General features: G+C 44.9%; 1 protein-coding gene across 1 annotated transcript in view; it reads right to left on the bottom strand.

The window, feature by feature from the left end:
* LOC140212191 (bifunctional heparan sulfate N-deacetylase/N-sulfotransferase 2-like) overlaps nt 1-25,904 on the bottom strand; it is a 566,492-nt gene that overhangs the window by 210,479 nt on the left and 330,109 nt on the right. Inside the window, exon 5 of the mRNA XM_072282865.1 lies at nt 5,612-5,689. The gene's annotated coding sequence lies outside the window, so the exon portion shown is untranslated. The remainder of the gene's footprint in view (nt 1-5,611; nt 5,690-25,904) is intronic.

The raw sequence follows: 25,904 nt of genomic DNA, 5'->3' as shown, positions 1-25,904 counted from the left end.
CTTACACGGTCATGGGATACACGTACAAACTTCTTACAGACAGAGGTGAGAATTGTAATTTGAGAGAGAAACTAAGTAATAGGAGCAGCAGAAAAAAGATAAACCGAATTTAATCGGGAAACAGAGCAAGCAGCCCTTAAAGAACAAAGTAAGGAAATTGCAATTAAACCAGCAGATAATGAGAACAGTATAGTCAGCATGGATAGGCAGTAATACCTAACCCAGGCATTTCTCACTGTGTTTACAAGAACAAAATACAGTAGAATTTATGAAAAACTATACATAAACAAGGACTGACAAACAACCAATGTGCAAAAGACAAACGGTGCAAGTATAAATAAATCATGTGGAGAACATGAGTTACAGTGTCTTTGAAAGCGAGTCTGTAGGTTGTGGAGTCAGTTCAGATTTGTAGCAAGTGAAGTTATCCACACCAGCTGAGGAGCTTGTTGGTAATAACTGTTCCAGAAACTGGTGGTGTAGGGCCCAAGACTCGCGCACATCCTGCCCGATGGCAGTAGTAAGAGGAGACCATGGATGCCGGTGGGTCCTGACGGATGCTGCTTTCTTATGGCAGTGGTGGGGAGGGCTTTACTTGTGACGGACTGGGCTGTGCCCACCACTTTCTGAACACTTTTCCATTCCTGGGCATTTGGTGTTTCCATGCCAGGGGTAGTCTTTTAAAACCAAGGCGCACAGGAACTTCCAGTAGAGGACGGCGGATTTCTGGAACTTTCTACCCCAGGTGATCACAGAGGGCAAATCAAGCGTATTTAAAGAAGTAGAAGATAAAATTTTAAAAGCTCAGCGTCAGCACGCAAGTGCTATTGCAACGAAAGCATGGCAGCACCTCCTTCCGCAGAATCCTAAGGAGTCGGCGGAGATCTGGCATGACATCTAAAGCTTTGGCATACTTCTATAAATGTGTAGTGATGTGTATATTGACTGGCTCCATCACAGCCTGGTATGGAAGTACCAACGCCTTTGAATGGAAAATCCTACAAAAGGGAGTGAATTTGGCCCAATACATCGCGGATAAAGCCCCTCCAACTATTCAGCACATCTACACGAAACGGTGTCGCAGGAAAACAACATCCAGAGATCCCCACCATCCAGACCAGGCTCTTTTCTCACTGCTGCCATCAGGTAGAAGGTACAGGAGCCTCAGGACTCGCACCAAGTTCAAGAACGATTACTAACCCAACCAACAGGCTCTTGAATAAAAAGGAATAACTATACTCTATTGCCACATCATTGAGATGCTCCCACAACCAAAGATCTCACTTTAAAGACTATCTCATGTTCTCATTATTTATTGTTATGTATTTATATTTGCATTTGCACAGTTTGTTGTCTTCTGTACTCTGGTTGGTCTTTCATTGATTCTGTTTAGTTACTACCTATAGATTTGCTGAGAATGCCTGCAGAAAAATGAATCTCAGGGTTGTATACAGTGACCTACATGTACTTTGATAATAAAATTTACTTTGACTTTCAGTTTCAAGCTGTGGGGAAGGAACACAGGAGTGGAGTTGGGGCCTGGGGCAGATAACCGATCATACTGAATGACAGGACAAACTTGAGGGGCCGAATGGTCTATTCCTGTAGCATTCTTGTACACTGTAACAAACTGCCACTTCTTCTCCAAGAATCTTGCACAAGTCCCAATCAAGGAACACATTGCAGAAGTATTTTAATCAGGGAGATTTTTTATTTCTCTATTTTATTTTATTTTGCTGAGATACAGTCGGAACAGGCCCTTCCGGACCTTCGAGCCACACCACTCAGCAACCCCCGATTTAACCCTAGCCTACCCACAGGACAAATACCACCAGCATGTCTTTGGACTGTAGGAGGAAATCAGAACACTCGGAGGAAACCCATGCAATTAAGGGGAGAATACAAACTCCTTTGAGGCAGCAGCAGGAATTAAATTGAGGTGGCTGGTATGGTGTTAACCAACTACACTACCGTGCTGGGTCCTCTTTATACTGAGGGAACCACCACCCAACAGATGCCCGAGTGTAGCTCTTAGAAAGGAGTGGCCGCATCTGGAGTCCTTGTGCAGTCCTGGACACCTACTTACAGAAACAATATCAATAGGATTGAAGGAATACAGAGAAAATTTAGAGGGATGATGCCAGAGGGTGTTTTATGGAAAGCTTGTGACATTATTCCCCGGAGTGTCTGAGAATGAGGGGAGATTTGATGGAGGTATACAAAATTAGGAGAGATATAATGATGGGGTAAATGCAAACAGGCTTTTTCCACTGAGGTTGGCCAAGATGAGAACTACAAGTCATATGTTAAGGATGAAAGGCAAAATATTTGAGAGGGAACTTAAACAAGACGGAACTGAAAGGGAACTTCTTCACTTAGAGGGTGGTGAGAGTGTGGAACGAGCTGCCAGAAGTGGTGGATATAGGTTCGATTTGAACAGTTAAGAGAATTTGGATAGGTATGTTGATTGGGGGGGGGGGGAGCGGTGGGTATGGAGGGCGATGGTCCCAGTGCAGGCTGGTTAGACGAGGCAGATTAATACTTCAGCTTGGAGTAGGTGGGCTGAAGGGCCTGACTATGACTCTAAAGCAGAACCACAAGTTCCAGTCGTGTACAATCTGTCCACTCCATTATCAGCACACTGCGGCAGGCTTTCTGCATTTAAACCTGGGACATTCATCAACCTCACAAGCACATTTCCAGCGTAGAGACCCTGGTAGTCCTCTGCAGCTCTATCAATCCTAAACATCAGTGTCAAAAATAAATGAGCATGCCAACAATACAACCTCATGCAAAACTTTTCTGACTGATATAAAACCAAGGCATGCTTGCCTAAAACTGTCAGCAGTGCTAAGCACATTGCAAGGTAATTTATAAACTAACGCAATAATTTTCAGAGCAAGTTCGCCTGTTCAGTGAATCATTTCCCTTGCATAACCTTGCCATGGACGGTCCCAAGCTCGGCTGTGAGAGATGGAGTGTTGGGCATGGGGCTAGCAACCCCATCTTGTAAAAACACAGCTACAGGAACTCCAGAACCTTCAAAGATCCCATTCTTCAGAGAGGGGGGAACTTTGCTGAGAAGACATATGAAGTTTTGTAGTGAAAGCCAAAGAATTGATCAAACTTCTATCATCCAGGACTATCCCAGACAAAGCACTCTGGTGAGCTGCCGATGCCTCAGTAGGGGCGATGGGGCTTAAGAAGAAGCATTTGCCCTTGCACAATCCTCTGAATTCTCACGCTTACCTAATTGCAACCTTTCTCACCTGGAGTATTCCAATGGAATCAAAAGTAAATGCTGATTGGAGTGTGCTGTCTGGCCGTTAGCTCCTACAGACCGCTCCCTCGAATAGAGTATATATAGCATGGGTTCTCAACCAGGGAACTACAGACCCCTTGCTTGATGGTATTGGTCCATGGTGAAAAAAAAAGGTTGGGAAACCCTGATCTGTAGGCACAGATCGAGTGGAGAGCCAGAGACTCTCCCTGGGCAGAAATGGCTAATACGAGGGGGTAACTGCAGGAAAGTATGGGAAAAATGTCAGAGTTACACAGAGTGGTGAGTGCCTGTACCCCTGCCAGGTGTGGTGATAGAGGCAGATACATTACTGGCATTTAAGAAACTCGTAGATGGATGATAGAATAATGGAGGGATATGCCGAGGGGAAGGGTTAGATTGATCTTCAAGTAGGTTAAAGGGTAGGCAGAGCATCATGAAACTCCACCGTGGATGGTCCAAAGCCTTGTTGCAAAAGGAGCAGCACTGGGCATGGCGCTAATAACCCATCTGGTAAAAACTGACTGAGTTCAAGAGCTGAGAGGTAATGTTGCAGCTATATAGGGCCCTGGTCAGACCCCACTTGGAGTACTGTGCTCAGTTCTGGTTACCTCACTGCAGGAAAGATGTGGAAACGAGAGAAAGGGTGCAGAGGAGATTTAGAAGGATGTTGCCTAGATTGGGGAGCATGCCTTATGAGAATAGGTTGAGTGAACTCGGCCTTTTCTTCTTGGAGCAACAGAGGATGAAAGGTGACCTGATAGAGGTGTATAAGATGATGAGAGGCATTGATCGTGTGGATAGTCAGAGGCTTTTTCCCAGGGCTGAAATGGCTAGCACCAGAGGACACAGTTTTAATGTGCTTGGGAGTAGGTACAGAGGAGATGCCAGGGGCAAGTGTTTTTTTTTAAACACAGAGTGGTGAGTGTGTGGGATGGGCTACCGGCAACGGTGGTGGAGGCCGATACAATGGGGTCTTCTAAGAGACTCCGGGATAGATACATGGAGCTTAGAAAAATAGAGGGCTATGGGTAACCCAAGGTAATTTCTAAAGTACATGTTCCGCACAGCACTGTGGGCTGAAGGGCCTGTATTGTGCTGTAGGTTTTCTATGTTTCTAAAAACCCAGAGCTCCAGAAATGCCAAAGACCTCATCCCTGGGAGAGGAGGAATCTTTGGGCAGAAGATGGGCTATACCTGGAGTCAACTTGAAAGACTGGTCTAGGATAGAGGACTGTGGAGAGTTGCTGTCGGCAGCCTATGTCCCAGTAGGGGCAAATACAACATCGTGGGCTGAAGAGCCTGTACTGTGCAGCGATGCTCTATGCCCAACTGACTATTTTAAAAACACTGAAATCCAATATAGTGGTTATTCACCCAGAGACGGATTGTACCACTACAGAAAGCACATCCACCCTTCCTTCTGTAAGGAGGCCTGGACAATGTCAAGTGCACACGCATCTAAAACGCAGCGGCACCAAAAACAAACTGGTTTGCTGAATTATCTGGGATCCTCAGTCAGGTTACGGACCACTGTGCTGGCGAACCAAACTGACAGACCTGCGGACAGCGGCTTGCCACGAGTCAGGTTGGTCTTCTTCGCTTCATTCAGGAACTGTAGACCATAAGCTATAGGAGCAGAATTGGGCCATTTGGCCCATCGAGCTAGTACTCCATTTCATCATGACTGATCCATTTTCCTCTCAGCCCCAATCTCCTGCCTTTCCCCTGTATCCCTTCATGCCCTGACCAGTCCAGAATCTATCAACCTCTGCCGTTTTCCGCAGAGCCTCGCACTACACACAGCTCCAGCAACCGGTTCAAGCGTCTCCAGACCAGCTCGCCCCCACCCAGAGTGAGGGGCAGCCTCCCGCATGCAGAAGCACCATGTCCTCCTCGTCATCTCACTGCCCCGCTTCTTAACGCCGGCGTCCGCGGCGCTACATCAACGCAAATCTATCCCCTGCTGTCAGAAACGGCGGCTGCAGCCGCTCCCACTCCGAGCTGCTCGGGAGCAAGACAATTTAAAAAATATCCTCCTCTCTCTCTCTCTCAGCAACGCGGCTGGACACTGCAAACCACCTTCTGCGCGACCGGGACGGGAGCAGTTCTCAATGTAACCGGTGCCTGGGAGCGAAACAGAAAATCCTTTCTAAATGCAAAGCTCCTCCCCCGTTTCAAATCTGAATAGAAATGCTTTGAAACCTCCCCTCTGCCTGTCACTTTTTTTTTCACGCTAACCATTCTGCCACCGTACATTTGATCTCGGCAGCTTTGGAAATGAGTCGGATTAGTGTGGGTGAGAACAAGGTGTTTCGAGTGGTCACTTACCGAAACTGACGGCCGCAGGGAGAGAGGAAGAAACCAGAGTCAATGAAGAAACGATTCGACCCCCCAAACTTCTCCGAGCTGCAATCATGAAAAAAAATAACACAGCGAAGATAGGCACCCCGGTTCAGCCAAGTCACCAATTCCCCAATTCCCCACACGATCTCAAATGCTCGTTAACAGCACAGCCCGGAGAGCCACACGAGCATTACTGGTCTGTGCAGAACTTCCTGTTAATGATTGAAAACCCCTCCCTCCCTCCGTCTGCCCGCCCCAGCAGAGTTTTAACCCTTCGTGGGGTCTCTTCGCAAACCCGATCGCAGATGCCCGCGGTTTGGAGACCAGACCAAAATGACTTCGAAAGCTCAAAGAATAAGTTGCGCCTCTAGGGTTTTTAGCAACCACCCCTCTCCACGTGAGGCTTCGATAACTGCCTCTCTCCCTGGGGCTTAAAATAACTACCCCTCCCTCTCCGTCTGAGGCTTCGATAATTGCCCCTTCCCATCCGAAGCTTCAAAATCTGCTCCTCCCTCTCTGAGCTTTAATAATTGCCCCTCTCCATCTGGGGCTTCAAAAACTGCCCCTCCTCATCTGGGCTTTCAATACCCTCCCCTCCCAATCTGGGGCTTCAATAACTTCCCCTCCCAATCTGAGCCTTCAATAACTGCCCCTCTCTCTGTGGTGCTTCAATAATTGCCTCTCTGGGGCATCAGAACTGCCCCTAATCCCATCCTCCCGCAACAGATGCCCACTAAATGCACTTGATTCTGTTTTCAGAGCTCGGTCTAACAAGGTGCCATCGAGTCATAAGGTACAGAAAAAGGCCCTTCAGCCCAACAGGCTCATGCTAACCGAGATTCAGACTCAGAATCAGATTTATTATCACTGTTGCTTTGCCACAGTAGTACAGTGCAAAGTTACTATGAACTTGAAAAATAAATACCTAGGGCAAAAAATTACTGAGGTAGTGTTATTGGGTCCATGGACATTTCAGAAGTCTGCTAGTGGAGGGGAAAAGTGTTTAAAAAGCTGAGTGTGGGTCTTCAGGCTTCTGCACCCCTCCCCAACGGCAGTAAACAAGAATAGTTCAAAGTTCAAAGCAAATTTATCAAAGTACATACTATGTCACCATATACTGTTCTCCCTGACATTCATGGAAGGAACAATGAAACACAATAGAATCAATGAAAAACTACATACACACACACACACACACACACACACAAAGATTGACAAGACACCAATGTGCAAAACAAGACAAACTGTACAAATACAAAAGAAAGCAAATGATAATAGTAACGAATAAAAAATACTGAGAATATGAGTTGTAGAGTCCTTGAAAGTGAGTCTGAAGGTTGTGAAATCAGTTCAGTGCTGAGGTGAGTGAAGCTGGCCATGCTGGTTCAGGAGCCTGATGGCATGTCCCAGATGGAGATTCCATTTGCCCACATTTGACCCATAGCCCGCTAAATCTTTCCTATCCTATCCAATTACATTTTAAATCTTTTTTATTGTACCTGCCTCAAACATTTCCTCTGGCAGCTCATTCCATATACCAACCACCCTTTGGGTGACAAAGATTTGGAAGCCACAGTTCCCTCTTCAGAATGCATCTCCTGTCAGCATGAAAGTCTGTTCATCATCCCTGAACCTATCTTTTTTTATTGTTAGTAAAATGTGTAAATACACAATGTAGGATATCCATAGACTGAATTAGGCCATTTGGCCCATCAAGTCTGCTCCACCATTCCATCACGGCTGATTTATTTTAACTCTCAAAACCCAATATCCTGCCTTTTCCCTGTAACCCTTGATGCCCTTACTAATTAACAACCTATCAATGCCTGTTCCAAATATACACCTTTACAGCCACCTGTAGCAATGAACTCCACAGATTCGCCACCATCTGGTTAAAGAAATTCACACTCATCTCTGCCTGATTCCTTTTACTCTGAGGCTGTGCCCTCTGATCCTAGACTCTCCTACTACTGAAAACAACCTCTCTGCACTCACTCTATCCCTAATTAGGTTGACTATAGTAACTGTTTCATGCCCAGGATCACTCTTGACCCTTTCCAACACTAGCACATTGTTCCTTAGATATAGGGACTAAAACCGCTCACAATACTCCAAGTGAGGTCTGACCAACGCCTTACAAAGCATCGGCATCACATCCTTGCTTCTATATTCCAGTCCTCTGTAAATGAATGCTAACATTGCATTTGCCTTCCTTACCACTGACTCAGCCTTTAGGCAATCTTGCATCAGGAATCCCAAGAATCCTTGCAGTTTCAATTTCAGAATTTGTTCCCCATTTAGAAATTAGTCTACATCTTTATTCCTTCTGCCGAAGTGTATAACCTACACTGCATTCCACCTGCAACTTATTTACCCATTCTCCAACCTATCCAATCCAAATCATTAACATATAACGTGAAGAGTATTGGATGCAACTCTGACCCCTGCGGAACACTATTAGTCATCGGCAGCCAACTAGGAAAGGTCCCATTTATCCCAACTCTTTACCTCTGTCACTCATCCAATCTTTTATCCATGGTATACCTTTCATGCAATACCATGGGCTCTTGTCTTGTTAAGCAGCCTCATGTGTGGCACCTTGTCAAAGGCCTTCTGAAATCCAAGTAAACAACATCCACTGACTCTCCTTTGTCTATTCTGCTTGTTATTTTCTTAAAGAATTCCAATAGATTTGTCAGGCAAGATTTCCCACTCAGGAAACAATGCTGACTTTGGCCTATTTTATCATGTGCCTCCAAGTACCCCAACACCTCATCTTTAATAATGGACTCCAACACCTTCCCAACCACTGAAGTGAGGTTAACACAACAAGCCTCATTCCTACCTCCCACCCACATACACTGCCCACCATGCTCGGTAGAACAACATGGAACACAACATCCCTCGTTCCTCTCTCCTACCCATCTAGATACAGAGTCCCCCAACCCAGGACAGGTAATATTCGGCCTCCAGCAGACTGATGGATTTGCAGACATTGGGATTTGTCTTCCCTACTGGACTTGCAGAGACTCACCTACCCAGGTTTCCACAGGCTTCTGGACTTCTGATCAACCATTGGACCCATCTTTGCTATTGACCCCAAGACTCGCCAATGACAAGGAATTCCACAATCTCTCCACCTCTGGTGTGAAAAAGTTGACCCTCAAGTCAATTTAAATCTTTCCCCTCTCACTTTGCAACGTGCCCTCTGGTTATAGACTCCCCTATCCCCGGGAAAAAGACTGACAATCCATCTCATCTCAGGAGTTTATCTGCCTCTATAAATCATCTTTCAGCCTCCTTAGCTCTGAGGAAAGCAGTCCCATCCTATCCAATCTCTCCTTATAACTGAAGCCCTCCAGTCCAGACAACATTCCTCAGAATCATCTTATTTTTATTAGGCATGCAGCACTGTAACCAGTCCAACAAACTTGCACTGCACAATTATACCCACGTGACCAATTAATCTACTAATCCGTACATCCTTGAGATAGGGAGGAAACCGTAGCGCCCAGAGAGGATGTACAAACTCCTTACAGACAGCGGCTGGTATTAAACCCGGGGCACAATTCAGCAACAACCTGAATGCAGGAGGAACAACCAACATTGGCAAACCTGCTTAGTGAAGAAAGAAATTCGCTTAATTTCTTATTTTACTTTAGTTATTTTTATTTAGCAATACAGCACAGGAACAGGTTCTCCCAGGTCAATGAGCCTTCGCCGCCCAACTACACGCTCGTGACCAATTAATCTAGTAACCAGTATGTCTTTGGAATCTTTACTGTGAATCTGTGTTCATCCGCGTGTGAGCCCTGTCATTCTATTAAGTCAAGTTTATTGTCATTTAGCTATATACATGTACTGTATACTGTCAAATAAAACCAGGGTGTAGAGCTCAGTAGTACACATAACACACACACAGTAACTGAAAGTAAGAATTAAATCTACAAATTACACATAGATAAAGAAAGTTAAGTGCATAATTTAAATATCGTAGGGTGTAATATAAATTATCCAGTGCCACTTTGAATGCGATACAGCAGGGAGTTCAGAAGCCTAAAGGCCTGGGGAAGGAAGCTGTTCCCCACCCTGACCACTCTTGTCTTTATGCATCATAGCCCCTACCTGATGGTAGAAAGTCAAAGAGGATACTGGAAGGATGGGTGGGATCCTTGATAATGCTGTGTACGCAATGCCCCTGATGGATGGGAGGGAGGCCCCTATGATCCTCTCAGTTGTTCTCACACTCAGCGCAACATCAATTTTTCTTTCTTCTGTTTACAGCTACACGGTTTTTTAAACCCAGTTCCTGCCCTTCAGGATGTAATATGTGAAGGATCCTTCATCTGTCATTCACAAAAGGGTGTAACTACACGGTGAGAAGGAGGAGAGTTTGAAGGAGATTTATACAGTATAGGAAGGCTTGTTTTACACAGGGAGTGGTAGATGCTTGCAACGCTCTTGCAGGGGAAGTGGTAGAAACAGATATGATAGCAACATTTAAGAGACACTTAGACAAACAGGCAGGAAATAGAGCGATACAGATCACAGGTAGGCAGATGTGCGGCTTAAGTGGTCAGCGCAGACAGTGTCGGCTGAATGGCCTGTTCCTGCACTGTGCTTTTCTGTGATCCGAGCTGTTACTCCACAAGTTATGTTCAATTCAAGTTTAATTGTTATTTAACCATACATGAATACTCATAAATAGAGCCAAATGAGACAGTGCTCCTGCGGGGTCAAGGTGCAGAGACACACTACCAACCGTCACACACAGCAAACACACACAAGATCACAATCAGAATCAGGTTTAATATCACTTGCATGTGTCGTGAAGTTTGTGGTTTTGCGGCAGCAGTACAATGCACATATAAACTGTAAATTATGATCTGTGGATATCTACTTAATAAGTAGTGCAAAAGGAGAAGGAAAAGTAGTGAGGTAGTGTTCTTGAGTTCAATGTCCATTCAGGAATTGCATTGCTATCTGTCTAATGAACATATGTATCTGTTTATTTCTCTCTTTATTTCTTGTATTGGCAGAGTTTGTCTTCTTTTGCATATTTGATTGTTTTCCAGTCTTTGTTTGTGTGTAGCTTTTCATTGACTTTATTGTATTTTTTTGGTTCTACTCTGAATGTCCACAAGAAAATAAATGTCAAGGTAGTATATGGCAACACAGACGTACACTGATAATGAATTTACTTTGAATGTAGATATATTAAGGGAAAGATGGATTTAGATCACAAATTTTACTGAAAGACAGAACAGACATAAAATGCTGATGGCTTTATCTTGCTCCCATGTACACTGACATGTACATGGGAGCAAGTACACGTGGAAGGAGGGGAGAGGGAAACACCAGGCAATAGGTGAAACCTAGAGGGGGGAGGGATGGGAAGTTGATTGGTGAAAGAGACAGAAGGCCATGGAAGAAAGAAACAGGGGGAGGAGCATCAGGGGGAGGTGTTGGGTGGGCAAGAAGATCAGGTGAGAGAGGGAAGAGGGGATGGGAAAGGGGGAAGGGTGGGGGGCATTACCAGAAGTTTGAGAAGTCGATGTTCATGCCATCAGTTCGGAGGGTGCCCAAACAGAATACAAGGTGTTGCTCCTCCAAACTAAGTGTGGCTTCATCATGACAGTGGAGGAGGCCATGGATGGATATATTCTAGTGGTTAAGGCATCAGTCTAGTGATCTGAAGGTCGCTAGTTCGAGCTTCAGCTGAGGCAGCGTGTTGTGTCCTTGAGCAAGGTACTTAACCACACATTGCTCTGCAACAACACTGGTGCCAAGCTGTATCGGCCCTGGTGCCCTTCCCTTGGACAACATCGGTGGCGTGGAGAGGGAAGACTTGCAGCATGGGCAACTGCTGGTCTTCCATACAACCTTGCCCAGGCCTCAGTCAATATTGAAATCGATGGACAGCCACAGAAGAAGAAGGGATGGATATATCAGAATGGGAACTAGAATTAAAATGGGTGGCCACTGGGAGATCCCCCTTGTCCTGGGAGACAGAGCGTATTTTTCTCCTCTTTTAACAGTACTTAAAATACAATTTCTTCATTGTGAATTTTTGATTTTCCCCTTATGACTGTTCACTGCACTGTGCTCAAAATTAACCTTTAGTTCTTGGGGATTCCAAGGTAAACTGGAGAAGTTAAATTGGGAATCCTGGTCAGCGTCCATCTTGTCAATGCCAAAATGCTGTTACTGGTTTCCTAAACGAGCTGCATAGCCAATAAGGAAAGGTCAGAGATGAGCAGTGACATTTGTGATCACAAAAGAACCTGATCATCCAGGACATGCCCTCTTCTAGTTACTACCATCAGAGAGAAGGTACAGGAGCTTGAAGACCCACACTCAACATTTCTTCCCCTCTGCCATCAATATACAAGCTTCAAGTTTATTTATAACATGGACATTGAAACACCCTCCAAGAGGGCCACAAACCTATCGTAGGATTTGGAGCCTTGCATGCCTCATTGACCCAGAGAACTATGTTGGCCGGAGTCAGAGCTATGTGCTTTGACTCTTGTTAGGGCCATCCATGCCAAACAGGTCAAAGGGTAGCGGCCAGACTGAGAGTGGGCCACCAGTCCTCTATGTTCAGGGGTTCAGCTCAGGGCCAGCAACCCTGACTGGTCAAACAAAAATTTTGTTATGGAAACAGCAATGAAGAATCCTTCAGAATCTGTGTGCAACCAAGGTCAGACAGAGATGGAGGACCTTCACTGCCACCCAAAACACCGGTGGCATAATGGGCAATAAGTAACTAAGTACATTGAAACATACAATCAAATGCGTCACTTGTGTTAACAACCAACACAAGTGCTGGGGGCAGTCCGCAAGTGTCGCCACACATTCCGTCACCAACGCGGAATGCCCTCCACGCTCGGTAGAACAACACAAACAATTAAGTAAACAAAACAACAACAGCAAATCAGCAAAAAGTATCAGATTTGTGAATGCCCCATAAACACCAACTCGTTATTTATTTCTTTACATTATTTATTTTGAAATTTACAGTAGGTCTTTTATTTTACCGCAAAGCATCAGTGAATGTCATGTCAAATTGATCGTCACATCACGTGGGACAATAATAGCAAACATGATTCTGATTTCGACACACCCAAAACCGGCTCCAACTCACTGACAATAAAATAAATGCTTGCTGTGTAAGGGAGCACCTCAGAAGAAACGAAAACCAGTTCAAGAGAAGGTTGGGGAGGGGGCGGGGGGAGAGGAACAAGATCAATACAGCAAATCAGCCACCAGAGAGGGTGAAAACAATCATTTCCTTGCTTCTCTCTGAAACATATTCACTCGGGGAGGTTGCCAAGGGTCAGAAAATGATGGATTTGTGCTCGCGGGCGATGTATTTTTAGCATTGCGCTCCAAGGCACTGAACTCCAGCAACAACCTGAATGCAGGAGCAACAACCAGCATTGCCAAGTCTGGTTAGTGAAGAAAGAAATTAGCTTGATTTCTCATTCTACTTCAATTACTTATATTTAGAGATACAGCATAGTAACAGGCTTTTCCGGCCCAGTGAGCCCACGCCACCAACTACACCCATGTGACCAATTCACCCACTAACCCAAGGACAAGCCATTGATAAATTAATCCATTGATCAACAGATTAAAGATTAGCTTTATCTGTCAAATGTACATCGAAACACACAATAAAATGTGTCGTCTGCATTAAATCAAATCAACAAGGATTGGGCTGGGTGCAATCAGGCTCCAGTGCCAAAATAGTATGGCTACAAAGCAATAATGCTAAAGCATACGTCCCTGGAATGTGGGAAAATTCAGCGCACACAGAGGAGATCCGCACGGTGACGAGGGGAACGTGCAAACTCCTTACAGACAGTGGCAGGAATTGAACCCGTGTCGCTGGTACCGTAAAGCGTTATGCAAACTGCTACTGCAGTGTCACCCTATGAAAGCAGCTCTTTAAAAGCAGATTCAGTTTTTGTTCTTTGGAATAGTGGTTTATGGGGGCTGGGTTTGGGCTCGGTCTGTTCAGAGGTCGTAAGGGCAAGGTTGCGGGGGGAAGAAAGCTACTTCAATCAGATCCTCTGCTGGTGATGGAACATGGAACACCACAGCACAGGAAGAGGCCCTTCAGACCACAATGTTTGTGCTGACCACAACGCTGAATTAAACTAATTGCCCTCAGAATCAGAATCAAATTAATTATCACTGACAGACCGTATGGTGCGAAACTTGTTGTTTTGTGGCAGCAGTACAGAACAATAAATATAAAAGTTACAACAAGAATACATAAAATAATAAATCAAGAGTGCTAAAACAGACCAACATAGTGAGGTAGTGTTCATGAGTTTGTGGACCGTTCAGAAATCTGATGGCAGAGGGGAAGAAGCTGTTCCTAAAATGTAGAGGGTGTGTCTTCAGATTCCTGTACCCCCTCCCTGATGGTCGCAATGAGAAGGAGGATATTTCCTGGATGGTGGCGGGGGCGGGGGGGTGGTATTTAATGATGGATGCTGCCTTTTTGAGCATGGCCTTTCAAAGGTGTCCTCAATGCTGGGGAAGCCAGTGGCCATGAAGGAGCTGGCTGAGTTTACAATTCTCCGCAGCTTTTTCTGACCCTGTGAGCTGGCGCCTCTGCATCAGACGATGATGCAGCCAGTCAGAATGCTCTCCACGGTACATCCGTAGAAATTGCGAGCGTTTGGTGACAAACCAAACCTCCTCAAGCTCCTAATGAAATATAGCTGCTGAAATGCCTTCTTTGTGACTGCATCAATATGTTGGGCCCGGGACAGATCCTCAGAGATGTTGACACCCAGGAACTTGAAGCTCCTCCCACATGATCCGTGTCCCTCCAAGCAACAACTCCACCGTTAGAAGAACTCAATAGGTCAAGCAGCATCTGTGGAGTTCTGAAGCAGGGTTTCAACCTGAAACATGAACACAGACATCCCACCTCTCCCGGAAGTTCCGGGAGTCTCCCGCATATTAATAGTGGCTCCTTGATGCCCGCAAATTATATACCATACGCCTTCTTAACCACCCTATCAATTTACGCAGCAACTTTGAGGGATCTGTGACATGAACACCATGACCCTCTTCACTGTTAAAACCCTGCACCCTGCCTTCAAGTTCAATCTGCCAAAATGAATCAGTTCACACTTTTCTGGATTGAACTCCATCAGCCACTTCCGAACCCAGCTCGGCATCCTATCAATGTCCTATCAAATCAGATAACACCATCACTAATACTGACTTCGACATGGTCAGTCCAAAGCCCGCAGCGGAAGGAGGGGGGTCGGGCATGGGGTTAGCAATCCCATCCTGTAAAACCCAGAGCTACAGGAACACCAGCAGAAGCTCCAAAGACCTCATCCCTGGGAGAGGAAGGATCTTCGTTTAGAAGATATGGAAGACGGGCTGCACCTGAGACAACCTGAAAGACTGGTGCAGGTGAGAGGACTCTGGTAAGTTGCTATGCTCCAGTAGGGGTGATGGGCTCAAGTTGGTAAGTGATCACTGATACTAGCCGTTCATTGCAAATGTATGTACAAATGTACCTAAGCCTTGAGCTTATATTTGTGAACAACAATGACGTGACTTCATCTTGCAACTTTTGGCCATGCTCCAATCATTGAATGGTGGTCGAGTAAATAAAACACTGTGCTATCATACCTGATCGAGCTTGGATCTATGAGTTTCTGTCCAACATAGGGGGAGTCAGTAACAATAGGGAATGTCTTCCCCTTATATCTATATTGGATATGACATCTAACATATCACATTCAAAATTATTTCTGAGAAGGAATGCAATTGTTTGAATCTAATGATGTGTGGCATGTTTTGGGAGAAGGAAGCAGCCCCCCAGTCATGTAAATAATCTGCCTACACACAAGAGATTCTGCAACACACACAAAATGCTGGAGGAACTCAGAAAGTCAGGCAATATCAAAAAAACCAGTCAACGTTGGGGCCACGATCCTTTACTGGGACTCATTCCTGATCCTCCTACCGATGTCCCATCTAGAGGTGGAAGGGAAGTTCCTGCTGAAAAAGATCCAAGGTGCTCTGTGGAACGTCCAGTAATGCCCCCCTCTTCTCCTTCACCATTCCCCATTCCTGTTTCCCTCTCTCACCTATCTCCTTATCTGTCCATCACCTCCCTCTCGTGCTCCTTCCTCAGTCTTCTGTCCTCTCCTGTCAGATTGCCCCTTCTCGCTTTCACATATCAACTTCCCAGCTCTTTACTTCACCCCCTCCCCCTCCCAGTTTCACCTATCACCCGCCACTTTGTACTTCTTCCTCCCCCACCCCCATCTTCTTACTCTAACTTCTCCCCTTCCTTTCCAGTCCTGAAGAAGGGTTTCGTCCCAAAACGTCGACTGTTTACTTGATTCCAAAGATGCTGCCCAGCCTGCTGAGTTCCTCCTGCATTTTGTGTGTGTTGCTCTGTGGAAGAGTAGTTCAGAGTTATCTCTGGTGTTCAGTCAAATAATACTCTCCCAATCAACATCTCTAAAAGCACAGATTCTCTCTGGATGCACTGATCACCTGCCAATTTTACTTCACCCCCTTCCCTCCGCCTTGTCATACTGATTATCTCCTCTCTTGCTTTCCAATCCAGATGAAGGGTCTTGACCCAAAATATTGACTGTCCATTTCCCTTCACAGATAACACACATCAAAGTTGCTGGTGAACGCAGCAGGCCAGGCAGCATCTCTAAGAAGAGGTACAGTCGACGTTTCGGGCCGAGACCCTTCATCAGGACTAACTGAAAGAAGTCCTGACGGACCACTCTGCTCCGTCTAGCGGAATTAGTCCTTACTAGTCTAGCGGAATTGAGTATAAGAGCAAAGAGGTCCTTCTGCAGCTGTACAGGGCCCTGGTGAGACCACACCTGGAGTACTGTGTGCAGTTCTGGTCTCCAAATTTGAGGAAGGACATTCTTGCTATTGAGGGAGTGCAGCGTAGGTTCACAAGGTTAATTCCTGGGATGGCCGGACTGTCATATGTCGAAAGATTGGAGCGACTGGGCTTGTATACTCTGGAATTTAGAAGGCTGAGAGGGGATCTTATTGAAACATCTAAGATTATGAAGGGATTGGACATGCTGTAGGCAGGAAGCATGTTCCCGCTGATGGGTGAGTCCAGAGCCAGAGGCCACAGTTTAAGAATTAGGGGTGGGCCATTTAGAACGGAGTTGAGGAAAAACTTTTTCACCCAGAGAGTGGTGGATATATGGAATGCTCTGCCCCAGAAGGCTGTGGAGCCCAAGTCTCTGGATGCTTCCAAAAAAGAGATGGATAGAGCTCTTAAAGATAGTGGAATCAAAGGTTATGGGGATAAGGCAGGAACTGGATACTGATTGTGGATGATCAGCCATGATCACAGTGAATGATGGTGCTGGCTGAAGGGCTGAATGGCCTACTCCTGCACCTATTGTCTATTGTCTACTCTTAATAATTTCTCCTTTGGCTCCTCCCACTTCCTCCAAACTAAAGGTGTAGCCGTGGGCACTCGTATGGGTCCTAGCTATGCCTGCCTTTTTGTTGGCTTTGTGGAACAATCTATGTTCCAAACCCATTCTGGTATCTGTCCCCTGCTTTAAAAAAAGGCTCTTCTTTCAGTTAGTCCTGACGAAGGGTCTCGGCCCGAAACGTCGACTGTACCTCTTCCTAGAGATGCTGCCTGGCCTGCTGCGTTCACCAGCAACTTTGATGTGTGTTGCTTGAAATTCCAGCATCTGCAGATTTCCTCGTGTTTCCCTTCACAGACGCTGCCTGACCCATTGAGTTCTTCCAGCATTGTGTGTTTGTTGCTCTGGATTCCAGCAACTGCAATCTCATGCTTGTGGATTATACCTTCTGAGACTTATCTACTGACAGGACAGGGAACATCCACCCCTAACTGACCCTGAACTCAGCACCAACCACATCAATTGGCCCGGTGTCTCAAATAGGAGGGTAAAGTTGGCAGGTTCTCACCCTCAAGGACTAGTGGACCAGATGACAATTTAATAGATTAACAATCATCATTATAATGCCAGCTATTGATTCAACATTTTAATTTAATTTAATTAGTTGAATACCAGCTGCTGTGGTGCAGTTTGGCTTGGTCTTTGCATTAACAATGCAGTGTGTGGACTACCCTGTCTACATCTGGGAGTCGTCAGCTGTCCTGCACTTGGACACCATCCTAGGAGCATAATCACCTTGCTGTTGCCGCTCAGTACCTAAATACGCTTACCATCAGGAGGTTGGGAGCTGAAGACTTTTAGCTGAAAGATCCTGTTTGATTTTATATTTTATTTACAGATACAGCGTGGAACAGGCTCTTCTGACCCAACAAGCTGCACCTCCCAACTATTTAACCTATTTACCTCGAGCATAATCATGGGACAATTTGCAATGGCCAATTAACCTACTAACTGGTACATCGTTGGTCTTTGGGAGTAAACCAGAGCACCCAGAGGTAACCCAAGCGCTTGTGGGAAGGACATAGACAGCGGTGGAATTGAACTCCAACCTCCAACACCCCGAGCTGCAATGGTGCTGCACTAACTGCTACACTACCACAGTGCCACCATTTGTACAGCCAGAGGGCACCGAATGCCCAATGAATCAGACCCAGCAAGTGTTTTGCCTTCACAGGAGGGGAAGCGACACAGCCAGGCTTCCATTCCCTGGGAACATGCTCCTCACAGCAGCTGCCAAAGTGGAGGGCCCTTGAAGAAGAGATATTGCAAGAAATTCACAGTCCTCCTCATGCAGTCCCAACAAGACAGAGTTTGAGAACAACAGCTTAGTGGAGGAACTCCATGTGTTGAGCAGCATCTACTAAGGGGCTAGGCATTGATGTTTCAGGTCAAAACCCTTCAACCCAACGTTGATAATTCCCCCCCCCCCATTCTCTCAGTGTAAGGTGTTATGCTAAGCAGGCAGGCAGTGGTGCAAATAAGCACCCTCATTTGGGAAATTGCAAACCAATCTCCTGAAATTCCTGCTGTCAAGAACCTTGTTTGAGTGGAATCCAGCTTGGAGAGTTCATCCAGTAAGTGTCATTGTGAGTGTAACGTACAATCAGCTAGTTCTGTTCCACATTACAAGTTCAATAGCTTGATCATGTCACCACACTTCAAGCAGCGCTGGTGACTCATCAGAAGAGTCTATCCATCTGCAGCAGCTCAGAGGCACAAGCCTCCACTTGCAGCAATCTAACTGTTCTCAGTAAATCTAATCCATTTGGACGATATTTTTTGAGTTGTGCTTATCACCTGTGAATACATGGTTAGAGCCGGTTGCCAGAGAGACAAACTTGTAATTTGTCAAACAGATCTCTCTGAACAGACAATGAACCCATGAACACTACCACGTGATTTCTGCAAACTCAAGAAATTCTGTAGATACTGTTAATATTAATCCAGAGTAACTCTCACAAAATGCTGGAGGAACTCAGCACGTCAGGCAGCATCTAAGCAGAGGCATAAAGAGTTTACTTTGGGCCAAAAACCCTTCATTAGGACCTGGAAAAAAAAAGATCTCAGCTTGAAATGTTTTATTTCTGTCCATGGATGCTACCTGACCTGCTGAGTTCCTCCAGCCTTTTTTTTTGCATTTTATATATATAATTTATTTTTTACTTTATTGAGCTACAGTGCAGAATGGGCCTTTCTGATACTTCAGGTGCATCACCCAGCAATCCCCCAATTTAATCCTAGCCTAGTCACAGGAACATTTGCAACGACCAATTAACCTACTAACCGGTACGACTTTGGACTGTGGGAGAAAACTGGAGCACCCAGAGGAAACCCACGCAGTCACAGGGAGAACGTACAAACTCCTTACAGGCAGCGCAGGAATTGAACCTGGTTTGCCTACATGTAAAATGATGTGTAACTACTACACTACCGTGCCACCCCTAATTTATAGCATAATTTATGTATTGCACTGTAACTGCCACAAAACAACAAATTTCATGACATATGTCAGTGATAGTAAACCTGATTCTGATTAACAGAGGTGAATTTTACAGATGTTTGGTCACTCTGGTCCACGCCGTTTTATAATACTTCCGAGATGCCACTTTCCATTTTTCCGGACTGACATACAAATTCAGCCATTTCTCCCTCATTTCCTGGTCTGATGTCATTATAAATGCAGTCTCTTTTAGACATTCAAACTGCACACATATTCAACCATCGGCCATTTACAACGATGGCCATCCCATGATTAGCCTTTTGAAGAAAAGCACGAATCAAACTTGCAAGTTCATAATTAATCAAAAAAATTAATTTGCAGGTTGAGTCGGTGGCGATGAAAGCAAATGCAATGTTAGCATTCAATTTGAGAGAATATAAAAGCAAGAGATGTAATGTTGAGGCACAGGTGAGGCCTCACGGAGTATTACGAGCAGTTTTGGGCCCCATAGCTACGAAAGGATGTGCCGATATTGGAGAGGGTTCAAAGGAGGTTCACAAGAATGATTCTGGGATTGAAAGGCTTATCACACGAGGAGTGTTCGATTGTTCTATGTCTCTACTCACTGGAATTCAGAAGAATGGGGGGAGGGGAATCTGTTTGACAGCTATCAAATGTTGAAGGGCCTTGATAGAGTGGACATGATGTTTCCCATGGCGGGGAAGTCTAAGACCAGAGGACACAGCCTCAGAATAGAGGGACGTCCATTTAGAACGGAGATGAGGTGGAATTTCGTCAGCCAGAGGGTGGTGAATCTGTGGAATTCATTGCCACAGGCACCTGTGGAGGGCAAGTCATTGGGTACATTGGGTGAGTCCTGACTGCACCTCTTCCTAGAGATGCTGCCTGGCCTGCTGCGTTCACCAGCAACTTTTCTGTGTGTTGCCAGTATACTTAAGGCAGAGGTTGATAAACTTTGATTAGTGCATCAATGAAGGGACACGGGGAGAAGGCAGGAGACTGGGGTGAGAGGGAAATGCATCAGCCATGATGAAATGGCGGAGCAGGCTCGATGGGTCCAATGGCCCAATTCTGCTCCTATACCTTTATGGTCTTATGGTCTAATTAATTCATCTTCAGTTTTACTAGAGGCATTAATAGACTTAAATATAAAAAGCTAAAGCCCTTCCACCCTGGCCATTCCATTTCCTCATTTCTAACTTTGAGTCAGAGTCATAACACATTGCAGCACCAAAATAGGCCCTTCAGCCCATCAAATCGCTGCTGTACTATTAATCTGCCTAGTCCCATCAACCTGCACCCAGACCATCACCATCCACACCCCTCCCATCCATGTTTCTATCCAAATTTCTCCTAAATGTTGAAATCGAACCCGTATCCACCACTTCCACTGGTAGCTCGGTCCACACACTCACACCTCCCTCTGAGTGAAGAAGTTCCCCCTATGTTGCCCTTAAATATTTTGCCTTTCACCCTTAACCTATGACCTCTAGTTCTAATCTCACCCAACCTCAGTGGAAAATGTCTGCTTGCATTTACCTTATCTGCACCCCTCATCATTTTGCATACCTCTTTCAAATCTCCCCTTATTCTCCTAACTCAGGTCCTCAAGTCCCAGCAACATCCTTGTAAACTTTCTCTGCACTCTTTCAATGTTATTGATATCTTTCCTGCAGGTAGGTGATCAGAAATAGTCAAAGTCATAGTCATACGTTATTGATCCTGGGGGAAATTGGTTTTCGTTACAGTTGCTCCATAAATAATAAATAGTAATAGAACCATAAATAGTTAAATAGTAATATGTAAATTATGCCAGTAAATTATGAAATAAGTCCAGGACCAGCCTATTGGTTCAGTACTCCAAATACACACAATACTCCGAATAAGGCCTCATCAACGTCCTAGGCAGCTTCAATATAACATCTCAACTCCTGCATTCAATACTTAGATTTATGGAGGCCAATGTGCCAAAAGCTTTCTTTATGACACTATGCACTTTTGACACCACTCTCAAGGAATTTTGGTTCTATTTTCCCTAGTCCCTCTGTTCTACCACACTTCAGTGCTCACCGTGTACATCCTACGTTGGTTTGTCCTTGCAAAGTACAACCACTTGCAGAAAATACAGGAGCTTGATGTCCAGGTGACCCGACTCAATGAGATCTGCAAGTTCAAAGGAGACATGCAGAGCAAGCTCTGGGGTGCCTAGAAGTCTCTGCCAGGGCTGGTGGTGGAGGCGAATATGGTAAATGCTCTTAGATAGGCACGTAACCCATTGACATGCCAAATATTTGTAAATCTCTTCATCTCCATGTTGAATATTCTCAGCAATGCAGCCTCCCCAATGCCTTTTAGTCGAGAATTCCAAATATTCATTGTCCCCTGGGTCAATAAATTGCTTTCTATTCCAGTCTAATTAGCTGACTCCTGATTTTGAGACACCCCAGTCAGGGTTTAAAGTCTACCCTGTTACTGTTCATAAGAATTTTAAATAATCTCATTCTTCTCAACTTGAGAGTACATAACCTGTCTATATAGTATCTCCTCCGAGGTCAAACACTCCACCCCCAGGAACATAGTTCTATTTCTATCTTTGATATCACTATTTTTCCTTTTCAGGGTTTGGGGGGGGGGGGGGTTCTGTTGAAGACTCTGACCTGGAGTTACACTCTGACTTCGGTTCTTGGTGGGAATGGGACCCGCTCTCAGGGCCTCACGATCAGTCGCTTTTCGATATCCTAAGGATGCGGCCTGGAAGACGAGCACACCTTCAGTTTCCGGGCTTTCATTGCTCTGGAGAGCTGCTGATTCTAGGCGGGTGCCCCTGCCTGAAGCATCGTGGGAGAACTTGGAACATTGGGAGCAGTGGCTTAGCGGCCGGGGATGGTGTGCCCAGAGAGCTGCGCCTTTTAGGTGCCAACTCTCTGGGGGCAGAGCTTGGAAAAAGCGATGCAACAGACTTTAACATCGTAAATCAGCGAGTTGTTTGTTATGTCTCCCCTCTCACTGTGAAATATCTTTTTCCCTTAATAGGGAGAGAGAGCGAGCCTATGGTATGTCAAATTACCGGGTGAACAAGTAGTTTTTGGGGTACTGAAAACCTGTGTCTTTATTGATGTTTTGCTGCATGCTTGAGTGCTCGGTGGAGGGTGCTGATGCTTTTTCACTGGTGGCGGTGGGTCATTGCCTTGCTGTTGCTTGGGCGTGGGCGAGGTGTTGTGGGGAGGCTTTGGGGTTCTAACTGCCATTCATTCTTTAGGGCACTTCTCTGTTCAAAGGCAGACGCAATCTCAATGGCTCTTCCCACGGCTTTAGACCACCTGGACAACACAAACACCAACGTCAGGATGCTGTTCGTCCACTTCAGCTCAGCATTTAATACCAGCATTCCCACAATCCTGATTGAGAAGTTGCAGAACCTGGGCCTCTGCACCTCCATCTGCAATTGGATCCTCAACTTCCTAACCGGAAGAACACAATCTGTGTGGAATAGTGATAACATCTCCTCACTAACGATCAACACTGGTGCACCTCAGGGGTGTGTGCTTAGCCCAATGCTCTACTCTCTCTATACCCATGACTGTATGGCTAGGCATAGCTCAAACACTATCTATAAATTTACTGATGATACAACCATTGTTGGTAGAATCTCAAATGATGATGAGAGGGCGTGCAGGAGTGAGATATGCCAACTAGTGGAGTGGTGCCGCAGCAACAACCTGGCACTCAACATCAGTAAGATGAAAGAAATGATTGTGGACTAAGGAAGGGTAAGATGAAGGAGCACCTATCAATCCTCATAGAAGGATCAGAAGTGGAGAGAGTGAGCAGTTTCAAGTTCCTGGGTGTCAAGGTCTCTGAGGACCTAACCTGGTCCCAACACATTGATACAGTTATAAAGAAGGCAAGACAGTGACTATACTTCATGAGGAGTTTGAAAAGATTTGGTATGTCAACGAATACACTCAGAAACCTCTATAGATGTACCATGGAGAGCATTCTGACAGGCTGCATCACTGTCTGGTATGGGGGAGCTACTGTAAAAGACTGAAAGAAGCTGCAGAGGGTCGTAAATTTAGTCGGCTCCATCTTGGGTACAAGCCTACAAAGTACCTTTGTAGGTTTGATGGTTTTCTTTGAACGGGTTGGCTCCATAGTTCTTTATTTCGTGGCTGTCTGTGGGGGAGACGAATCTCAGGGTTGTATACCGCAAATGTACTTTGATAATAAATGTACTTCAATCTTTGAATGATGGGTCTCATTTCTCATTTTCTCACTCAGCAATTCAGGAACAGCTTCTTCCCCTCTGCCACCTGATTCCTAAATAAACATTGAACCCTTGAACACTACCTCACTTTTTTAATATATATTATTCCTGTTTTTTGCTCGATTTTTAATCTATTCAATATACATATACTGTAATTGTAATTCTGGCCTGCTGCGTTCACCAGCAACTTTGATGTGTGTTACTGTAATTGATTGATTGGTTGATTTATTATTATTACTTTTTTTCCTTCTATATTATGTTTTGCATTGAACTGCTGCTGCTGCTATGTTAACAAATTTCACGATACATGCCGGAGATAATAAATCTTATTCGGATTCTGATTCTGTTTTCAGGAATGTCTGCGAAGAAAAATAATTTCAGAATGTATATCCTGACATTAAATGTACCTAGTGAAACATATCATTGCAAGAATATCCTCCTGTTGGCAGCAAGACTAGATGTATTCTTTTATACATTCAAGAGATATTCCAAGTGTGTTTACACCTGGGCCAATGTCATTGAAATAAGACGGCTTTTATTCTTGAGATCAAACCCTTCTGTAATAAACTAGGTAGCAGAGGAACACAGCAGATAAGACAGCATCTGTGGACAGTCAATGTTTCAAATCAAGACCTTCAAAAGTTCAGAATTTATTATCAAAATACATATATACAACCCTGAGATTCATTTACTTGTAGACATAATAAATCCAATAACCATAACATAACCCTTTATCAGGAGCAAATGAAAAGTTTAATTGACACGGATTGTAGATTTGGACTCTAATTCAGTTTGTATGACATGTTCCATTTCTAGTTCCAGTTCTGGTTGCTCTGTTTTTTGTTACTACTAATTGGGCAATTTTTGAATCCGGGTGGCAAGTAGATAATGAACACGGAGCTGAAATATGCCATGTTTTATACTCTGTGTTTTCACTTGTATTTTTTGTTGTTATTTGTGTAATTTTTTTTGCACGGGGGCGAGAGGTTTGATGGTTTTCTTCGAACGGTTTGGCTCCACAGTTCTTTATTTTATGGCTGTCTGTGGGGGAGACAAATCTCAGGGTTGTATACTGCAAACGTACTTTGATAATAAATGTACTTTGAACTTTGAATGAAGGGTCTCAAGCCAAAATAACAACTGACCCTCTCTGCAAATTGTTTGTTGCTCCAGATTCCAGCATCTGCAGCCTCTTGTATCTCCTCCTTTAATAAAGTCCAAGATACATTTGCCGTCCTAATTAGAACATAGAACATACAGCATTACAGCAAGGTACAGGTCCTTCAGCCCATAACCTTGTGCTGAACTTCTAAACTACTCCAATATCATCTAATCCTTCCCTCCTACATAGCCCTCCATTTTTCTTTTATCCCAGTGTCTATCTGACAGCTTCTAAAATATATCTGCCTTCACCATCATCCTGGGAAATACGTTGCATGCAACCACAACTCTGTGTGTAAAAAAAAACTTAGCTCTGAAAACCCGCGTACACACTCCTCCAATCAAACGTCAACTGTTTATTCATCAAACGTCAGCCTGACCTGCTGAGTTCCTCCAGCATTTTGTTTGTGTTACCTTAAAATGATACCTCCTTGAGCCATTCCCACCCGGGGAAAATGACTGTCTGCTGACCTGATCTAAACATCTTATTTATTTTATCTATTTATTTGTCTGATGGGTTTGGATATTAATTTGCAGTGATGTGGTGATATACCCTACATTCTGGTAGCATCCGGTAACCATCCTTAACAGCCTACAAGTGTCTTCATTGTGAGTGCTCTGTACTCCTGGTCTCCAACGGCAACCGCATTACATCTCTGTAAAAGACTCGTGTTTTCCTCCGTTTGAAACCACTTTGTGTTCTGTGCAGTGAACCAGCACAATATTGCCATTCTACCTACAAATGGAAGACATGGAAAAAGAGCCAATCCCATGCACCCCCCCCCCCAACCCGTAAGTCCCAACCAGAATCAGAGACGAGCTGGAGTGTGGAAGGCAGCCAGTTAGGTGAGTGGACATGGAGAGGATGTCTCCTATGGCGTGGGAGTCTAAGAGCAGAAGACACAGCCTCAGAATAGA

Source organism: Mobula birostris, chromosome 18 (genome assembly GCF_030028105.1).
Source record: "Mobula birostris isolate sMobBir1 chromosome 18, sMobBir1.hap1, whole genome shotgun sequence".
In the NCBI taxonomy this organism is placed as follows: Eukaryota; Metazoa; Chordata; class Chondrichthyes; order Myliobatiformes; family Myliobatidae; genus Mobula; species Mobula birostris.
Note: the sequence above shows the minus strand (reverse complement) of the source record. Positions and strands in the feature narration are given on the sequence as shown.